We start from the raw sequence: 18,989 nt of genomic DNA, 5'->3' as shown, positions 1-18,989 counted from the left end.
ATTATTTTTAGTCCATTTTTTAAAGCTACTATAGGTGTGCTTTGTGAACACTCCTAAATAATTCTTTTAGCCTATTCCTTTTCTGAAGATCATGAGGATGATCATTACTTTCCTAGTATCAGCTAAATCCATGCACTTTTAATAAAACTTTTCTAGTTACTTTCATATACTTTATCTTATTTGATCCTTGCTGTAGTCATGCAAGGTGTGTGTGTATGCACATTTGCATGCACTTGTGTTTGTATTAATGTCCTTTCAGATTGAAGAAACAGAAGCACAGAGAGGTTAATGGGCATGGCCAAGGTCATACAGTTTGGAAGTAGCAGAGTTGAGACTTAAATCTAAGGCTTCTGAATCCAAGTCTTGGCTCTTAAAACAATATTTACATTGGAATATTATCCATATAGTGGATGTTTTTTATTTATTTTTCATGTGTTAGGACTGTGTCACAAAAAATAGGTGGGAAGGCTTTAATAATTGTCCTACCTACTTACTCAAAAGATAATATACATGTTTGTTGGTTTGATACTTGCTAAGAACCAAAATATGCTTCTGTTAGTGCCTGTCTAGTTGCCAAATGATGGGAATATAATTGTATCTATTTTTGCAAAAGTGTTTTCATCGTGTCAACTGGAGCATCTGGTGGGGCTCAGTACCCATGAAATCGCTTAGGGTTAGTTCTGGTTAGTTTAAGTGGTTGGAGCCCAGCAAATAAGCCATAGTAGAAGGCAGATACAAAGCCCCTAGAGAACCAGTGGACTTTATTTTGTTCTAGAGTCAGGCACTGCTCTCCTGATCCTGCATTAGTGACTGGAAAGAAAACTGCACCAGAAAACTCTGGCTGATAGGTTGATGGATTGGTTCATTTATTCAAGAGTGATTTGCTTCATGCTAAGCACTGTGCTAGTTACAGGGGATTCTAAGAGAAACAACAATGCGCTCCTGTCTTTAAAAGCTTATCATTTCTTATTCATTAGTATGGAAATGCTTGTAATATCATGAAACTAAACAGAATTTGAAATGACTGGTACGTAGAACAGTAGGGTATAGGAAAGCAGCACAAAACAGTAATTAGAACGCAGACTCTAGAGTCAGACTGCCAATGTTCAAATGCCACACCTACAACTTATGGGCTGTGTAACTTTAGCCAAGCTAGTCAACCTCTCTTTGTGTCAGTTTCCTCATCTGTAAAATGGGCATGAATCCACCTTACAGGGCTAGTTTGTGGATTAAATGGGTTAATATTTTTAAAGTGCTTGGCACATAGTAAGTATAGAGGAAAGTTTTGTTAAATAAATAAAAATAAGAATCAGGAAAGGAAGGAAATAAAATTTGACAGGCAATAAAAATGAACATTTGTTGAATGTTTATGAATGCCAGGCACTGTATGGCACTTAACTCTTAACTATCACAGTCAAATGAGGCAGTAGGTTTATGATCTCCATAACGCAGAGCTTCTCAGCCTCAACACAATTGACATTTGATAATGGATAATTCTTTATAGTGGGGGGCCATCCATGCATTGTAGAATGTTTAGTAGTATCTCTTGTTTCTACCCACTAGATGCCAATAGCACCCTGTCCCTCAATTGTAAAAATTTTTTTAAAAAGTCTCCATACATTGACAAATGTTCCTTGGGATGCAGTCCCTCCCCGCAACCACTGTTAAGAATCACTGCTAAAGTCAGGAAAATGAGGCTGAGAAAGGTGAAGCAATTTTTTCCAAGGTCACACAGCAAATGATAGAACAGTAATGAGAAATAAGTCTATATGACCCCTGTAAAGACAAGGATGCAATGAATAATGTCCTGTAAAGATGAGGACATAACGAATAAGCTTTAATAAAATTTCTAGTCTTAGATTGTAAAATCCTTCTATAGTGATTGACTTAATTATTCATTTGGCAATAGGGTTAATTTGATCAGATGTGTGTCTGGTATGTATCATGGCACACAAATTGAAGGGAGAAAGAACTGGAAAGTGAGAAGTATTGAAATCATTCAAATGAAGCATAATAAGGTTGTGAACTGAGGCTAGAAAAAAAAAAGAAATCATAAAATAATTGCAGAGTACAATTTGTTGACATTCTTTATCATTGTATTAATCCTATGTGAAGAATTTAAAATGCCTTTCTGACTTTATTTTGGTAGCCTCATCACAAGACAAAAATAAGAAATTGTTATTTAACTCCTCTTTGTAGAGAAAGTGGCTCAGGTCCTGATAGATTAATTATAAGCACACAGGGTCATAAAGATGGTCAGTGGTTCTTAGATCTTCAATTTAATCCCTGGAACACCCTGTCTCTTCACGCTTTCTTCTAATCTAAATGATCTGCTGTTACTGACTGCAAGAGAATGGATATTTACAAAGCTAATCAATATTAGTTTAATGTATCTGCTTCAATCAACTCTACTTAATGACATGGTGCTACCCTGAATAGTCTTTTTCAATAGGCAAGGTTCGGATGCTCTCAACTATACGCCCGATTTTATTTCCTTCTCTTTTTATTTATCTCCCTGCCCTCCCTCTCTCTCTCATTTCTTTTTTTCTCCCACTTCTTTCAGTGTGATACAGATTGTACAAAGCACACTGAACTTAATAATCACAATAACAGGATCAATGAAAAACAGCTAACACATTGAATATTTGCTGGCACAATTTTAAGCTCCTTGCATTTATGAACTCATTTAATCCTCGCCAAACCCTTAGGAGGAGGATATAATTCTTATCCCCATCATACAGACGAAGAACCAGACATTACTTACCTCCCAGCATTATCAGAATCAAATGAACTAATGGATGCACTAGTAAACTATAAAACATGACAGATTTGAGCTGTTGTTATTAATTCATTTTTCTGACTTCATTATCCAACAAAGTGCAATCTGACAACTCTATTTAACCTAGACCCTTAAAACCTACAAATAATAATTGGAATGAAGAGCAGATGCTTGCTATTTAACAAGGCTTATTCTAACAAATAACAAAAGCTCTATGCTTCCTGTTTACTTAGTTGAAAATGAATTTCTGTTTGCTTTAAATCAGGTCAGGCATAATTAGGATTAAGGACTAACTGGACTTGAAAGATGATTGAACATAAGTGTCATCTATCTGGCCAATATATCTGTATTAAAAGAATTAACCTGAATAACTGAAATGCACTGAACTTATGTATTTGATTTTGGTTCTCTAATCAAAATACTGAGGGATAGACTTAGTGAGAAATAGATTCTTCTCAAGAGGCTAATTTTGTCATCCCACCAGACCTTATCACAGCTATTAAGCCTAAGTACAGAAATCAGGCTAAGAGGAATACGCCATGACATAAAAATCTGATTTCCTCTTAAATGTTTATAATATTTCACCTCTCCATATACTCTGTATCTTGTCTCACAGTTATCACTACTATCATAAGTATTTTCTCTAAATTTAGCGATTTCCTTTCCATTTCACCCAAGTTAGAATTTTTGTAAAAGTGGTTCACATAGAATTGCCAAAGAACTCCTGGAGGTCAGATCCAGTGGTCTCCCCTCTATCTTCATCCATTCAACAATTTTTCATCACCTTATGTTGAACTTGTTTCACATTTCTTCACTTCTAAAACTCTCTTCCTTCAGAATATTCAATTTAGATTGTTAACCTCAGCCTTTTTTCTTTCTTCCTTCACCTCCTCTCTCCTTTTTTTCCAGTTCCCTTCCTCCCTCCTCTCCCTCTCCCTTTCTCTGTCTCTGTCTCCTTTTATTCTTTCTCATGAACTAAAATGCTATATTTGTCCAGATAATGCTCAAACTCAAATGCTATATCTGTCTTTATAAATATCTAACAGTCCTCGAATAATGAATACCTCCTTCTGTGGGCTCTACTTTAATTTCTCTGATTGCATCTGGAAAGATGTTTCAGGACATCAAATCCAGTGAAATGTTTTTACTTTTCCTTAATACTCCATTAAACAAATGTCATTTGAAATATTGCATTAAGGTCTTCGTCAAAAGTGGGATTTGTCATGTTCTAAGATGCCCTGGCAGGGCTAGCTTAGTGAAAAGAGTGTCTACAGAAGGATCCTTGCTAGTAGTCTAAAGACAAGCTCCTATGGAAAGCTTTCATCAAGGGAGCAGGAACTGTTCTGATTCCTTTCATCACCTTCCTTGTGTAGAAATTAAGACACGCCCAAGCACAATTCATTTTGCTTTATTCAATATTCAAAATATTCAAAGGGACATATTTTTCTACAACTTATTTAACACAAACACAAAAAGTTAAACAAGCATGATTTCTAAGTAAATGGCTTTAAGTAGGAGATCTGAAGATGTTGTGTAATTCTTTAATGTAGAGAAGCAGTCTACCTTTTTCAAAAACGGCAATCACATATTGATAATCTCTTACTTATGAACAATAGAAAATAGTTACCATTTTTTATTCCATTTGCTTTCCGTGAAAAGGAAATATTGCTACATGCTGGTATGATGGAAAGGATTCTCCCAGCATTGTCCTATAACACTATAATGTTTGAGCTCCAGATATTATTTCCACTCTGGTAGGCAACCCGAAGAAATGGCAGGAAAAATTCTTAACCAAGTCAAGTCCAAAATTAATTATACTAATCTCAATATCTGTTCAATTACCATATTTCTAGTCTCAAATTATATTGTCAGCTTCAATTTAATCTCTCAAATCAAGTATCTCAGAGTGCATCTTCTCTTCTCTTTTTTCTTTACTCCAAATAAGCTATCGGTCCCAAAATCGTGTTGTCATACATTATTAAACACCGAGTATGTGGAAGTGACAAAGTCATCCCCCTTTTCTATTTTTGTCATTGGCTTCGTTATCTCTCCCATAAACAATTGCTATAGTCACCCCTTTGGCATTCTGGCATTCAGTTTCTCTATTTTCCATCTCTTTCCTTTCTACTTCTCTAGCTTTCACTCTTTGAAAATATTCACTTCTTTGAATATTTTCCTGAACTTTTCTATGTTCTAGACCTTTCCACACTTTGTTCTTTCTCCCCAATCCCTGTTCATATTTCATGACAACATAAATGACACTTTTTTTTCCTGTCAATTGTCCTTTACTACTCCTCTATCTTGGAAAATAAAAAATAAAATAAATCTGCAAACCCACAGAAGTTCGGTTAAGAAATCTCTCTAATGTATTCCAAGGGACTTTCTCTTTTCCCACCACATAGTACTTATTTCATATCATTGCTTGCTGACATCTGTTTATATAACACATTAGCCAATGAGGTATATGAGGATATAAATAATTTCTTTCTTGTTCTTGTAGCACAGTACTTAGCACAGAACGGCATTAAATAAATATTTGTTGAATAAATGGGAAAATGTCACTCTTTTTCCTCATGTATTATTTTACATTTAATTTATTCATTCAGCAAACACATAGTGCATACTATTGCCTAAGACACTATGATAGGTGCTAGGTACTAAAAGTTACACTTCAAGCTTCATCTAGAAAGTAAGTCTTTCCAAAATTTGATTTCTATCTGTCTTTCTAAGTATCATTTCATCTTTTTCCATAAGTACCTATCCATAATCCCTGTCATACCATTCACCATTCATATTCATCGGCCTGCTCACTACCCCAAATTTCCATAGTCATAACTCTGATTTTGATTTTTCTCCTTGTTCAATATTAAATACATACCAATAAATTATAATACTTTGTGATTTGTATAAAATGCAATAATTTTGTAGTAATTACTAAACATTTATTGTTTATTAATTCAATATATGCTAGTTACTATGTTAAGTGCTATGGGTATGTGAGTAGATACATCATAGTATATCCTCTTTTGAACTTTTATCCAAATTTTGAACTTTTATCCAAACACATTGTTTCTCAGCTTACCTTCTCCATGCAATCTTTCCCGATAACACATAATTCTCTCTCTTCTCTTGCTCTCCCATATTTTTATATCTACTTACTATTTATTTTATTCTGCTTTGTATTTGTGGTCAGTTATTTATCCAGGCCTGTCTCTACTATACTTCTCAAAAGACAAGGGGATATATCTTATTCACTTCCTGATATCACAGTACAAGGCTCATATAGGCTTAAAATAAAGGCCAAATAAACATTGTCCTTGCCAGACAGAACTACCCAAAATAATAACTGCTCATCACAAAGTTGCCTGAAAGTTTTCTTTAGAACATAACATAGCAAAAAGTTTACTACACCCTGGCTGGTCTGTTAAAATGTAGACTCCACTCTGTTTTGCTCATATTTGCTCTTAGCACATAGTACAATGCCTAAACTTACTAGGTACTCAATAAATAGTTCTTCAATGAAGAAATAAGCCACTGAATCTTCTGTTAACTAGATATGTGAGCAAACAACAATAACAACAAAGTAAGCTCTTTGAGCTTCAGTTTCTTCATTTATAAAATGATAAAACAAGTCTTAACTTGCATGTTCTTTGTGAGGCTTAAACAACTAAGTTAGACTTTACTGGTTGAATGTTGAGTTATTATTATCATCATTTCCTAATTTTAAAGTCATGTCTTGGGAGTCATAAGCACATCTAAGGCCAACATGATTTGTATGCTCACTAATGAGACAATTTAAGGGAGACACACTATCAGACTTCTACAATTTCTCTTCATTTTCTCTGCTCGAAAAAAAAAAAAAAAGAAAATTGAAAGTAGATTATGTTTCATGTGCTCTGCTTCTTAAATATGGGTCTTTTTGACAAGGAAGTTTCAATGTATTTCATAAAAATGAAATCTTAGGATTAGTTCAAACCATTGTATTCATCTCATTTTTTTCTCCTCTTAATAAATGCAAAAATTTGTTTGCGACAATCATGACTTAATGATTACCACGCCTCAGCTGTAATAGCTCAACATTGGGGAGTTTACATTTAATGATATCTTACCTTATATTGGAGTGTTTAGTTTTTCTATAACTTCCAAGCATTGTTCTTGTCTCCCCTTCTAGAACAGCACTGGAAATTCTACTTCTTTGGACCATCTGAACTCTCACTACCTTAAGGCAGTTACTTATTAACCCTTAGAAATTTTTTATTCAGCTAAGTATTTCCAGGTCTTTCAACCAGTCTCATATTCATATGGTTCCTGAATCCTTTGGTATTCTGACTATATTCCTGCTAAATTGTATTAAATTATATTTCCTATTTAGTGTTGTCAACATGATTTGTGAATCCGAGTACAAAATAAAAATGTGTAACCCTTTGTTAAAAAATATTCATAATTTCAAGAAAGCGACACCAGAGTTTTAAGTTAACTGCAGGGCTTTTCTGAGTGCAGAACCGTGTGACTGCACAGACCACACGCTGATGAAGCTGCCTTGAGTCTATGGAGAAATTTCATTTACATAGCCTTCTATGACACCTCACAAAGGGTTATGAACCCTATTGTATGATCACACTGCAAACTGGAATTCTCCTTTGTTTGTGGTGACATAGATTCCAGTTAGCTCAGCACAGATCCAATCCACACCCATTCCCACACTGTAATTATTAATAATAATATTTTGCAATCTCAAAGTGTACTCATTGGATTGTTAAAATATACTTTACCTCTGAAAGCAAGAATCAAATCTGTATTGTCTGCTCAGTATTTCCTGGAGCTTTAAAGTACCTGAAAAATAATCGACTGCTTAATAAATATTAAGTGATGCTGATTACAATGTAAGATCTCGGCAAGAAAAGTCTGATATATTACTAGCTAACACAAAATTTTAATTTTCTTTAACTTTTGTGTTATAACATTCCACATCAACATCTATATTTAGGCACAAATACTTGCTTCCCTTCCTAAACTTTCAATTCAATGCCATATATTCCCACTCATGAGAATTTCCTACTCTCCATGATGTAAAATGACTAGTTCTGATCTTTTTGTGTTTTTCTATAACTTTGATGTTTTTATCTATTTAATGATTCTACTGAACTAAATAACAATTTTTTTATGAGTTAATTCCACAATTAGACCTTACGACCCAATTGGACAGGAACATTGTTCATGATGGTAATCTATGTCATCATGGGTCCTTAACATACGTTTGTGAAATAAGTAAATTGAAGCAAGAGAAGTAGGTGACAGTTTTAGTTTGAATTTCTGAGGAGAAATTCTTTGTTTATAGTTCTCATATAACAATATACATGTGTGCATAGTTCGGGAGTTTTTCAAAACTGTGCTGCGTGTTGGAGAAAATTGCACTACAGCAATGTAGGACTCAAGTCTGAATAGAATCCTCTTATCAGACTAAGAGTATGCTCAGAATAATCAGAGGCAGAGGAAAGAGCTCACCAGTTAGAACTCATGGGATGAGGTTCAAAGGCAAGTCACATGCTGGTTTTAGGAAAAATATCAGCACAATGTCCAACTGGTAGGCACTCAACAAATCACATTTCCTCCATTGATTTAATTCGATGTTGTATTTGATTCCAAGAGTAAATCAGTCTAACATGGGTTGAGTACTTGTTCTGTGAACATGGTGCTACAGTGAGTGTAAACATATTTCTAGAAATGAAACTACCAATAACTGGTTGTTTTACCCCAGGCAACTCATGTAGCTTTTCTGGGCCTGAGTGTTGTTATCTATAAAATTATACAATCAGATTTTTAAAATCATATGTTACCTTAAAGCTCTAAGATTCTCTGATTCTGTGGGTTTAAGGCTGTTATACTAAAGGATACACACTGGAGGTCTATATGATTTGATTATACAAGGCTTTGAAAGTCGAGAAAAAGAGTTAATCATAATACAAAAGGCAAAATAGACTATGCATATATGCGACTTTGTAAATGTCATAAGTAGCATTAGAAATCAATGGGAAATGAAGTATTAATCAAATTGGGTTATATGTGGAAAAAAATGATACTGATATCCTACCCTATACCATATACAAAAGCAAATTCCAGATTGATTAAAGACAAAAGTATGATAAGCAAAACTAAGACTTTTAAAACAGAACGTAGGATACTATAATTATGTCCTAAATGATAAGGATTTCTTAAATAAGGTGGGAAAAACAGTAACAAACCATAAAGTATCAATAAATAGATCTCATAAACAAAGTTAAAAGAGAAACAATACACTCAAGAGAAGATATTAGCCATGCTTATAACAATAAAAGATTAGTAGTCAGTACATATAGTCTACAAATCAGTAGGAAAGAGACAAACAACCCATTTCATAAATAAATAAAGGGAATGAACAGAAGAGAAAAGCTAAAAGACAGAAAGATATGAAAGGATGTTCAAGCTCACATTTTCACATCCATCAGATTTATAAAATTAAGTCTGCTAACACCCATTGTTGTGCAGGATGCAGGAAATTGAGAGCGTAAAGTGAGAATGGTATTATACTCAGAGGTAGGGAGTCCAGGCGGCTGACCGGTGATTTGGGAGGAAGCTGTTTAGAGTACTGTCATTTTAGACAAAGATTGTTGAAATATTGAGAGGAATTTAACAAATTGAAATTTTAACAGAACAACTAAGGCATAGAGCCAAAGAGTAGTGAGTGGTTCCTGAAGTTGGTCGATTTAACAGAGAAAATATATGGGAGCAAAAGAGGTAGAATGTAAATAGTTAAAAATATTTCAGTTAACTTTATACACCCTTTGCCATTGTCCTACCATGAAACTATTTTATGTTTTCCCTGAATTTGCCTTCTAGGACTTTATGCCACTATTTTGTTTTATTCCCTTGTCATAATATTTCCAGTAATAGCTCTTCCCCAGTAGCTTTGGTTATATTACTTGATACTTCCCCTGGCTGACTGCTATTAATTCATAGCACATACATATTCATATTCATACATAGCATAGACATAATACATTTCTCTGTTCAAAATCCTCTCTTCTCCAGTGGCTCAGCCACTCCTATTTTCTTTATCACTCGTTGAATGCCAGTTCTAATCTATTCCTGGCCTCTTTTATCACAGCTTTGGCCTGGGCCTCTAATTCTTGAGCCTAGAATCCAAAATATGTAGTGTATTTTGAGAAAACATAGGAATCCCAGGTTGGATGGAATAGCTTAGATTCATAAAAGAATATCTTTTTGAAAGGTACGGTGAGGTTATATGCTGAGTGACTTGATAGCAGACTAATGGTTTCACAAATACTTGTTCCACCACATGAAATAACACCTTGCCTGAATCATTTGTTTTTGTCAACTGTTGTTTCACCCTAGTGTTTAAAATCCAGCAGTTACTTCAGGCTGATTTTTTTTTTTTTTTTCTTGCTTTACTAAGAAAACAAGATTTCTTTCCATTCTTTAAGACTTTATAGTATTCTTTGTGACCTCTCTGCTTTTTTTTTTTAAATAAATCAGATAGCTGCATTACTTGTTTTTGTGTCTACCACCAAGACACTTCCTGTGTCACTGCTGACACCAAGATTTTTTTGTCTGATGAGCTGTTGCTATGTAAAAATGTTTGCTTTCATGACATGAATGTGTAACCCTGGGTATTCAAAAGGAATTAAGCTCGCTAGGCTGAATAAGGTTTGGTTCTAAAACAGTGGAAGAAAGAACCAGAATTTACATAAGGAAAAAGTCAGAACTTTGGAGTCCTACAGACCTAAATTTTGAATTCTCTGCTCAGTCATTTGTGGGAATTTAGAAGAGCTAATTAAACTTTCTAAATTTTAGTTACATCACTTATATAATAAGAATATTACATTTCCTTAAGTTTGAAATAATATCAAACATGACACATCAGCAATTTAATAGAACATTTCACAAATGATAGACTATATCAAATGTAATACACATCAATTATAAAACATAAACAAGTAGGTGTTTTAATACAAAAACTTAATAATGCTTATCTTGCAAGGTCTTGAAGTTTTATTCAGAGTAGATAAATCTGTAGGTATTTATGGCACATAGTAGGCATTCAAACATGGTAATTATCATTATTTAAATGAAATATCAGCTGATACCTTGATATTATTTAAAATTTAATAAAAAAATTGATCTGAACCCACGAACTTTATGTCATGTCTAATGTCTTTCTAATATTTCTGCACATTCCTGTGGGTTTACGTGCTCCCCAATAGATCTCACTGCAAGCTCTTGCTTTCCTTGAGCTCTGACTCATGTCATGTCTCCTTTTCCATGGCTGTTATCCTCTCTTGTCTCTGATTTTCTTTTGATTTTCCCCCTATGTTCACTTTGGTTTTTTGGTATATGGCAGACTTTACTGAATGTTTAGAGTAACTGGATTTTATTATGCTAAAATATTAAAAATAACATTAATTAGTCATTTTCATTCATAAAAATCTTCTTGGCCACCTGGTCACCAGCAATTTATCCTTAGTTATGCTCTTCCTCTGACTCTGGAATTCTGCTGTCTTGCAGATGTGTTCCTTCACCAGCACCCTTTTCATTCCCCACTTTCTCCATGACAAATCTTGGTAATTTCTTACACAGAGTATATTCTTCCCTCTGTGTATATTTATTGTATCTTTTTACATAGTTGGAGTTCTATCTTCTACATTCAAAAGACTAACCAATACATATTCTGACAAATAGAGAATTTTCTCCTTAAACATGTCTGCAGTAAAAGAAGATGAAGAAGTTTCTGACAAAGGCAGTGATTCTGAAGAAGAAACCAACAAGAGACTCCCAAAATGAAAAAGATGGTAGTGACAGAGACTCTGATAGAGAGGAGATGAAAATAAAAGCAAAGATAATGAAGCAGAGTGGCAAGAATTACAACAAATTATACAGTGAAAGGAGAGAGCTCTACCGGAAACCAAATCAAAGATAACACATCCTGTTTATAGTCCTTACTTTTCTGGGGAAAAACAAGAGTGATGATGGCTTTATATTGCATATAGGAGGGAACAGATATTAATATCTATGCCATATCATGTGTATATACAAAAAGATACAGAAGAGGTAGAACTGAAGTTTCCTGCATCAGGCGAGTCTGGAAATTATCAGTATGCAGTGTGTCTGAGATCACACTCCTATATGGATTTGGATCAGATACAACTTTTGAAGTTAGAAGTTCGTGAGGCTTAGCCTGTGCCAGAAAATCACACACAGTGGCAAACAGCACTAGACGGGAATGAAACCAGGAGGACAGCGGGGATTTTGAAGAAGCAGAAAGAGGAGGAGGAGAAAGACGATAACTAAGCAGTACTACAAATGGACCACAATATTTGCACATATTTGCAAGTTTTTGCTGTTTTGAAAGTATACAATAAATCAGAAACAGCACAGAACTGAAAAAAAAAATAAGTCTGCTGTTACTTACCAAAATATTTCCCCAGACAGCTGTATTTCATGCAGGATATATTTAATGTTGTCTAAAATGTTAAACCCAACTTTCCAGCTATACTCTACCTGCACCTGTGCAACTGAACGTGGCTGGAGGGAAACATAAACCACACTGACTAGTCTTACTTTAGATTTATGACGATGAACTTCTGGTGTACCTTCATGCTGCCTAGAAATCATACAATGTCTCCTTACTCTATTCACTGCCCCCATTCTCCTAAATGACCATTTTATGCTTTCCTCTCTTTAACATCACAGCGGCAAACTTTTTTTCTTCATTCTCTTTTATTTCCATCTTACACCTTGCCTCTTGGTAATCTCATCCAGTTTCATGGCTTTTAATGTTATCTATACATTGATACTACACATAAATATGCACATACACATAGACATAAACACATACGCAAACACAATTAGGATTATCGCACTCATTTTCTCAAGCTTCCTACTATATATCCAATTGCTTACACGGTATCTTCGATTGGATGCCATATAAGTTTTCCAAACTTATGTCCAAGACTGCTACTTCTTCATCCTCCCCGACAATCTCCTTCACTGATTATGTTCTAAATCTTAGTTGATGGTAATTTCATTCTTTCAGTCATCCACGCCTAAAATCTTAAAATCATCCTCGTTACCTCTCTATCACCTGCCACCCCCCCACGTAGCAAATTCTATTGACTTTGCCTTTAGTATGTAACAAATTCAACCACTTCTTAGGGCCTTTTCTGTTACTTCACATTATCATCGGTTTACTGGATTATTAAAATATCCTCTTTATCGGTCTTTTTACTTCCCATGCCCTCCTACAGACTCTTCTCAATAGAATATCCAGAGAGATCCTGTTAAAATCTAAGTCATGGCCTGTCATGCCTCCATTCAAAATTCTCAAATGGCTCTCCAATTTCCCAGAGTAAAAGCTAGTCCTTCTAATGATCTCAAGGCAGTGGCAATTTCTAGGCCCCCCATTACCTCTTGGTCCTCATCTCCTACAACGTGTTCTATTGTCACTCTGCTCTAACCACACCAGGAACCTCACTGCTCCTGGAACTCACGAGGCACATTCCTCCTTGGGGATCTTTGCAGTGGCTGCTCCTTCTGTTAGAATGTTGTTCCTTTAATATCCATATAGCTCGTACTCTCGCCTCCTTCAAGTCTTTCCTGAAATGTCATCTTTCCATTGAGACCTGCTTTGACTACTTCATTAAAATTTAAATTGCTTCCTGCACCCCAGCATTCCTGAAAACCTTTACTCATCTATTTTTTACACAAGATATATGACCTTATCACTTAACATTTAATCTACTTATTTAATTTGTCATTGTCTGTACCACAGTATAAACATTATGTGTGTGTGTTTTTTTAATTTGGATCACCAGTAGCTAGAATTGTGATTGGCAAATAATAGATACTTAGTAGATATTTACTGAATAAATAAATTTTGAAAAGATAATATCCAATAGTTCACTAATTCATTCAATTAAACATTCAAATATGCTTAGGTTACAACATAAATAAGTTGGAATAACTGAGGACTTCAAAGTCTACTGGACAAGACAAATAAATGGAGGTAGCATAAAACAATAAAACATACTGTTACAGAATAATGAAAAAAGGACTCTGAGAGCATGTGGAAAATTACTTGGAAAATATGGGTGACTTTAAATAAAGTTTTTGATGGCTAGTAGGATTTAACCGGGAAATAAAGAGAGTAAATAAAGAAGGTAATGTATAGCACAGAGCAATGAAAGTCTTTTTTTCTTTTTTCCATTTCTCTCCAATACTGTATGACTTTGAGCAAGTCTACTGAAAAGGATTTTGCTCATAGGTTAGGGATTTCTGTCTGTGGTATTCAGTGCTATATCCCTTGTACCTAGAACAATATCAGGCACTTGGTGAATTCACAATATTTCTTTGTAGAGTGAATGAATGGGCTTATTATAAAAAAGAGGTGTTTTGCCAAATGAATTTTAAAGTCTTTTTCAGTTCCTAAATTACAATGGGCATGTAATCAGCTTCAAAACAAAATAGCTATTAGAGAAATTAGTTATCTCTCCATACAATGATATTTTAATGTTTAAAGATATACATGACCACATTCCAAGACACTGCAAAATATTTCTGAATTTGATCACAGGCTCTATACTACTGCCTATCTTAACTCTGATGCTGTGAAGATGACCCTTTAAAAAAAATCCACATGATCTTCTCAGAAGCCATCCACTAAATAAGAGAAACAAGCTTTTGCCAGCTCTGTGCCTCTTTGGATAGATTTCTTATTGGTCTATAGGTTCATGTGCTGTTATTGTCAAATGCATTTACCTGAGTCCAGTCAGTCTTGTATAGTCACATAAGTAATTAAATTGTAACTCAGGCTAAAAAATAAACTCAGTAAAAGTATTTAAAAACTACATGCAATGTTCTGTGTGCTCCAAACATCTTCAAGAGCTAAGGAATAGTGGGGGAAAAAAAGTAAAAAAAAAAAAGGACATAAGCTAAGGAATAGTGAAAAAAAGAAGTAAAAGGACAACTTTTATTTTGTGAAAATTAGATATGCTATTGCTAGATAATGTGTGCATAACTCCATTAGTAGATAGTACTTATGATGGGTCCTCAGAGATTGTATTTTAAAGTTGACAGCCTCTCCAACCAGCTGACCCTGCTCAACCCTCCCCACACTCAGAGTGCCAATTTATCACCAAGGTAGGCCCATAGAGTCAGGCTGCAACATAAGCAAGAGTCCTCTGCACTGGCCAACTGCTCAAGGATGGGCAGTTTCATTTAGATTTTTCTACTTACAGTTTTTGGCTGTCATTTCATTCAATCTTGATTGGATTAGGTTCTACTCCAGGCTATTAGTAGTAATAGTTGTGCAACTTTTCATCGCCTCCATGCTTGTTCCTTGAGGGTTTTATGGCAGAAGAAACTTTATTAAGCTATTGCATACTTTATTCTTCTGGAACTCACCCCTACACCAGGTGAGCTGGACAAGATACCATATGAACTTTTGGAGACCCATCTTTTAAACTTTTACCTTAAACCCTAAACTAGAGCCAATCCAAACACTATACTTAGTTTCCTCTTTGGAATGTGTTGGTAATAAACACGGTGTCATTAAGTAAGCTCTTTAAGGCTCAGTTTCCTCATCTGTACAATGAGACTAAGAGTACCTGCTTCATAGATTAGAATGGGTAATTGAGTCATGTGCACTAAGCATAAAGTACTATGTCTGCCTTATATAGAAAGTACTTTATATGTGACAGCAATTTTTATTCAAGATAGTCTGTTCCTCACTAAACCACTGTCATATTATGCCAGTTGCTGGATAGGACAGAGTGAAAGGCCTATTCAATTTTGTGTTTGATGTATTTAATTTTTCTATTAAAAATTTCACATTCAGTTCATTGACTTTGATGTCAGCACATTTACATGAAATTAGAGGAAAGAGGGAAACCTTGTGGTCAACACCATTTCCTTTAAACATGCTTATGTTTATTGGAAAACTTGTGTCTAGAACATGTGGTCACCAAAATGAAGTCTTCTGAGTTACAACTCTACATTAAAATAGAGCTTAGGAAAAATAAAATAAAATAAATATTGTTTACAATGTTCTTTCGTTGAGGATACCCAGTTAACCTGTCATTCTGTGAGAAGATGATGTTTCTGAGAACTACTCAGTAGTCTCAGGGGACAGATACCTAGAATATTATCCTGTTGCCACTGCATAAGACTAGAAGAGAAGAATGACTGATGGGTCTCTGGGGCTATTCAGTGATACTCTGCACTGCCAGAAATAAGGCACACAGGGGACAGTGACATGGTGAATATCTTCAGATCAGAGTCATGCTATTTATTCCTGTACTATGGAAAGAGAGGAGAAGAAATGCAGTCTGTCTGGATTTCTAGGTGATATCATTGAGAGTTGCTATAACCCGGTTTATTGAGCAATGTGCTATCCCAGAATTCCACACTGGTGATGCCATGTAATCATTTATTCATTCAGCAGCTATTTACTGAGTCTCAGCACTATAAATGCCAGATGCTGAGGAAACACTGACAAGCAAGGCAAACAGAATTCTTATCTTCAAGGCTGTCAGTTAAAATGAGACAGTTAAAATGAGAAGGAGAATGGCTACGAAGCTCACAACAGGAAGCACTGACTTAGGCAGGGGAATTGGGGCCAAGGACATTAAATTCCCACTCCCCTCATTTTCATCTGTTCTCTGCCTCCCTCACTTTCCTCTCCATTACTGAATGGTGAGTTGGGTGGGGAAGAAAACTGAGCATGCTCGACCCCTCTGGTTTCTCCCTATTGAATAAAGAGCCTCATGGGTTGTGCACCATGATCTTCACGTGCCCAAGAAAGGCTCTGGCCCCCAGCAGGGGGAAATCCAGAAATGGTGAAAGGTTGGTTCAATTCGAGCCTCAGCATCAGAACTAAATCACATTCTCGTTAGCTTTATGGAACTAAAATTGAGCTTATATTTTTATATTGATCCATCTGTCCCAGGCCTAATTTCTCAATAGATTCTAAATTCTGAAGAGAAAATAAATATGTTATTTATTAGTGTCCCTTATACCCCATCATCTTGGTGTCTTTGCCAGATATCTGAGAAGTAGGTGCAAGAAAATGGCATTTAAGAACCAAATTAATCCATTGGCAAATAGAGATTTTTTTTTTGGCTTAAACTGAACAGGCATTGAAATTTGGCAGTGCTTTAGTAAGTTAAGCCATGTGGCAGCTTTGCTTTTCGTGACTGAGGATGTTGACACTCGGGTTACTATAATAACCAGGGACTGTGTAGGTCTTTGTGACTGACCTTGATGTAATTTAAGGAGACACATAAGGGATCATATCATAGAGGAAAGAGAGTATATGCACCCTATCTAAACCTCACTTTAAGACAGGCAGTGCTTGGCAGAACAATGATTTTTTTCCCTGCATTTATTTATCAGTGAAGACTATAAGTTAAATATTTAAACTCTAAGGACAGCTAAGTTCAATGAGGGCTACTGAACACTGCTGTGTATTTTGTGCCAGCCATAGAGAAGAAATTAAAGCTCATATATTCCAAATGTTTTTCTTTATGTAAATCATGATTCAGGGCTAAATGAGGAACAAATCATGACTAAACTCCAGGATTCATGTAATTTGTCTATAGGATCCTGGGTCATCTTCCCCTCTAACAAGTCTTTTCAGGTTAGTGCTCTGATTTATTGGTTACATAAACTTTGATCATGGCTTTAGATAACAGAGATTCATATCTTGGAATTGATCACAGAAGCAAGTTAGTTTTTATTAATTAACAATTAATTAACACCTTGAAAGAAATGGAGAATCTGGCTTCTTCTTGGGTTGACATAGAGAAACAATTCCTTGATTCTTTTGTAAACCTGTGAGCTAAGAAGAAATGTACCTAGACTACTTGGCCTTTAGAAGCTGAGCTTGGCGAACAAGGAGAGACAGATAATTATAAAATATGCTTATTTCTTACTATTCAAACAATAACAGTGAAAAAAAATTAAAATTAAAAAAAGATAAAAATGAATTAAAGAACATGAGAGTTGTATTATTTCTGGATCAATAAGGATAATGAAGTGAAAATAACAGAAGAAAGAGAGTTGAGGTTTTAGAAGAGCAGGGTTTCTTCTCTAAACAAAGCCTGGAAAGGCAAGGTGTTGAGGAGCAGAAGGCAGGCATCTTGATGCTCACTCAGCCCATATAATTCAGGCTTCAGAAGCATCAATAGCATTTACAATGCAGGAAACCACAAGGTAATTCTCCAGCATGAAAGAAATGTGGAAAAGTCTCAAAGAACTTTTGTCACAAGAAGCAATGGCAATGACCACTCTGACTAAAATGCCTGCTCACTAGAAAAGAGTGGAGCCTATGTCACTAGACAAAATATACCATATAGCCCCGAATGCCAAAATTTAGAGGGGAAGGCAGAAATAAGAGGTTTTGCATATGCCAGATGGGGAAGAAAGGCGTGTCTACTGAGATCTGGTGACTAAAGCTGCCAGTTCTGCTCAGGTGTCTCAAATGCTGTTCTCTGAGAGCTGAGATGGTGGATCCTTCCTCCTCATCCTCCCCCTACAAATTACAAATATAGCACTACAGTTAAACTTGTGGGAGATTTTTCTCATAACAGTTTAATTTCACAGGTTGTAGCCATTAGATAACTGACATGAATTAAGAGGCATTCTGGCAAAAGTCTAAAACCAAGACTTCCCTTTACCTCTCCTCTTTCCCTCAGCTACCAAGTTTCTGCTCTCATTTCTGGCAATAAAAAAAGGGAGCCTGGATTGTACAGAGTACTGGTCTGGGAACAGTACTCTGCAGAGGCTAGAGACTGATTTGAATTTTTAAATTTTGTATGGTGAGACTGATGTGATATTCTTTTGTGCCTAAATATTAGGAAAAAATATGGCACATATATTTTTAGGTTAGATTAATTCTACCTTGAAAATGCCTTAGAAACTATACTCTTTAGTAGAAAGTACAGGCAGCTATCTGCTCAATCTCAACTTTAGCAGACAATCAGACTGAGGATCTCTCTGGGTCATACGGAACGGAATAAGAAACTAGGAGATCATGATTAAAGGATTTTTCACTTTATTTGGTCTTAACTTATAAAGAAAAAGGGACATAATTTTTGAACTTCCTTCTGCATCCATGCTCTTCATAATAGGAGAGAGTTTTTATTCAAATCCAGGACTT

The 18,989-nt window shown here is 35.3% G+C and overlaps 1 protein-coding gene across 1 annotated transcript in view; it reads right to left on the bottom strand.

Annotated features, from left to right (window-relative positions):
* The window catches only part of LRRC7 (leucine rich repeat containing 7), a 1,130,220-nt gene that overhangs the window by 615,896 nt on the left and 495,335 nt on the right, over positions 1-18,989 (bottom strand). The window contains exon 8 of the mRNA XM_039838554.1: positions 7,552-7,612. The gene's annotated coding sequence lies outside the window, so the exon portion shown is untranslated. The remainder of the gene's footprint in view (positions 1-7,551; positions 7,613-18,989) is intronic.

The sequence above is a fragment of the Pteropus medius genome, unplaced genomic scaffold, assembly GCF_902729225.1.
Source record: "Pteropus medius unplaced genomic scaffold, Ma_sr-lr_union100, whole genome shotgun sequence".
NCBI lineage: Eukaryota > Metazoa > Chordata > Mammalia > Chiroptera > Pteropodidae > Pteropus > Pteropus medius.
Note: the sequence above shows the minus strand (reverse complement) of the source record. Positions and strands in the feature narration are given on the sequence as shown.